Consider the following 3273-nt stretch of genomic DNA (forward strand, 5'->3'; position numbering starts at 1 on the left):
TAATATTCCATTGAATATATATACCACAGTTTCTTTATCCATTCTTCTATTGATGGACATTTGGGCTGCTTCCATAATTTGGCTATTGTAAATAATGCTTCAATAAACATAGGGGTGCATATATATTTTCAAATTAGTATTTTTGTGTTTTTTTGTGTGTAAATATCCTAAAGTGAAATTACTGGGTCATATGGTAGTTCTGTTTTTAATTTTTTGAGAAATTTCCATTCAGTTTTTCACAATGGCTGCACCAGTTTGCATTCCCACCAACAGTGCAAGGGGGTTCTTTTTTTCTCCGCATCCTTGCTGACACGTGTTGTTTCTTAGAGTTTTTATTTTAGCCATTTTAACAAGTGTGAGGTGATATCTCATTGTTATTTTGATTTGCATTTCCCTGATGGTGAGTGATGTTGAGCATTTCTTCATGTGTCTGTTGGCTATCTGGATGTCTTTGTGGAAATGTATGTTCATGTCTTCTGTCCATTTTTTTAAATGTTTATTTTTGAGAGAGAGAGAGAGAGAGAGACAGTGTGTTGGGGGAGGGGGAGAGAGGGAGAGAGAGAGAGAGAGGGAGACAGAATCCAAAGCAAGCTCCAGGCTCTGAGATATCAGCACAGAGCCTGACATGGGGCTCAAACTCATGAACCGTGAGATCGTGACCTGAGCTGAAGTCAGCGCTTAACCGACTGAGCCACCCAGGTGCCCCTCTTCTGTCCCTTCATTAATTGGGTTATTTTGGGGGTTTTTGGTGTTGAGTTATAGACGTTCTTTATATATTTTGGACACTAATCTTATATCGTCATTTGCAAATATCTTCTCCCATTTAGTATTGTTGATTGTTTCCTTTGCTGTACAGAAGATTTTTATTTTGATGTAGTCCCAATAGTTTCTTATTTTTGGTTCTCTTTCCCTTGCCTCAGGCAACATATTTAGGAAAACATTGCTATGACCAATGTCAGAGAAATTACTGCCTGTGCATTTTTCAAGGATTTTTTATAGTTTCAAGTCTCATATTTAGGTCTTTAATCCATTTTGAGTTTATCTTTGTGTATGGTGTAAGAAAGTGGCCCAGATTCATTCTTTTGCATGTAGTTGTATAGTTTTCCCAACACCATTTGTTGAAGAGACTTTTTCCCATTGTATATTCTTTCCTCCTTTGACATAGATTAAGTGATCATATAAGTGTGGGTTCATTTCTGGGTTTCTTATTCTGTTCCATTGATCTTTATATCTATTTTTATGCCAGTACCATATTGTTTTGATTACTACATCTTTGTTATATACCTTGAAGTCTGGAGTTGTGATACCTCCAGTTTTGTTTTTCTTTTTCAAGGTTGCTTTGGCTACTTGGGGTCTTTTACGGTTCCACACAAATTTTAAGGTTGTTCTCATTCTGTGAAAAATGCTGTTGGTATTTTGATAGGGATTGCATTAAGTCTGTGGATTGCTTTAGGTAGTATGGATATTTTAACAGTTTTTGTTTTTTCAATCCATGAGTATGGAATATCTTTCCATTTCTTTGTGTCATCTTCAATTTCTTTCATCAATGTTTTATAGTTTTCAGAGTGCAGGTCTTTCAGCTCCTTGGTTAAGCTTAATTCCTAGGTATTTTATTATTTTTGGTGCAATTGTAAATGGGACTGTTTTCTTAATTTCTCTTTCACACTTCATTATTAGTGCACAGAAACAGATTTCTCTGTATGTAACCTGTGGCCTTACTGAATTCATCTATCAGTTTGAGTCATTTTTGGGGGGGAGTGTTTAGGGTTCTCTCTCTATAGTATTGTATTATCTGCAAATAGTGAAAGTTTGACTCCTGCCTTACCAATTTGAAAGCCTTTTATTTCTTTTTCTTGTGTAATTGCTGTGGCTAGAACTTCTAGTACTATGTTGAAATATGTTAAAAGTGGTGAGAGTAGACATCCTTATCATGTTCTGGATCTTAGGGGAAAGCTCTTAGGTTTTCACCATTGAGTAAGATGTTAGCTGTAGGCTTTTCACATAGGGCCTTTATTATGTTGAAGTATATTTCCTCTAAACCTACTTTGATGAGTTTTTTTTTTAAATCATGAATGGATGCTGTTCTTTGTCAAATGCTTTTTCTGCATCTATTGAAATGGTCATATGGTTTTTTTCCTTTCTTTTGTGGATATGATGTATCATGTTGATTGATTTCTGAATATTGAGCCACCTTGCAATTCAGGAATAAATCCCACTTGACTATGGTGAGTTATTTTTTAAGATGTTTTGTATTCAGTTTGCTAATATTTTGTTGAGGTTTTGGCTCAACAGAGTGGTTCCCTCTCACTCTCTTTTTTGTAGTGTCTTTATTTGGTTTTGGTATCAGAGTAATATTGACCTCATAAAATAAATTTGGAAGTTTTCCTTCCTGTTCTATTTTTTGGAATTGTTTGAGAAGAATAGGTATTAACTCTTTCTTAAATATCTGGTAGAATTCACCTGTGAAGCCATCTGGTCCTGAAATTTTGTTTGTTGGGAATTTTTTGATTACTGATTCAATTTCATTATTGGTAATTGGTCTGTTCAAATTTTCTATTTTTTCTTGATTTTGTTTTTGAAGGTTATATGTTTCTAGGAATTTACCCATTTCCTCTAGGTTGTCCAATATTTTGCCATATGATTTTTCATAATATTCTCTTATAGTTCTGTGTATTTCTGTGGTGTCAGTTGTTATTTCTCCTCTTTCATTTCTGATTTTGTTTGAGTCCTCTCTCTCTCCTTTTTAAAAAATTTTTATGAGTCTGTATACAGGTTTATCATTTTTTTTACATTTATTTATTTTTGAGAGACAGAGTGAGACAGAGCACAAGCAGGGAAGGGGCAGAGAGAGGAGACACAGAATCTGAAGCAGCCTCCAGGCTCTGAGCAAGAGTTCAGCACAGAGCCTGATGCAGGGCTTGAACCCATGAACTGTAAGATCATGACCTGAGCCAAAGTCGGATGCCCAACTGACTGAGCCACCCAGGCGCCCCTTGGTTTATCGCTTTTGTTGATCTTTGTAAAGAACCAGCTTCTGAGCTTCCGGCTTTTGGCTGGTTTCTTTGATCTGTCCTTCTTCTTTTTATTATTTATTTATTATTTTTTATTTTTTTTTTCTATTTCGTTATTTTTTTTCTAATCTTTATTATTTACTTGCTTCTACTGGTTTTGGGTTTTGTTTGTTCTTTATAGCTCCTTCAGGTACAAAGTTTATTTGAGATTTTTCTTGCTTTTTGAGGTAAGTCTGTATTGCTGTAAATTAAATTTGAAATA

Source organism: Panthera uncia, chromosome B1 (assembly GCF_023721935.1).
Source record: "Panthera uncia isolate 11264 chromosome B1, Puncia_PCG_1.0, whole genome shotgun sequence".
Classification (NCBI taxonomy): Eukaryota; Metazoa; Chordata; class Mammalia; order Carnivora; family Felidae; genus Panthera; species Panthera uncia.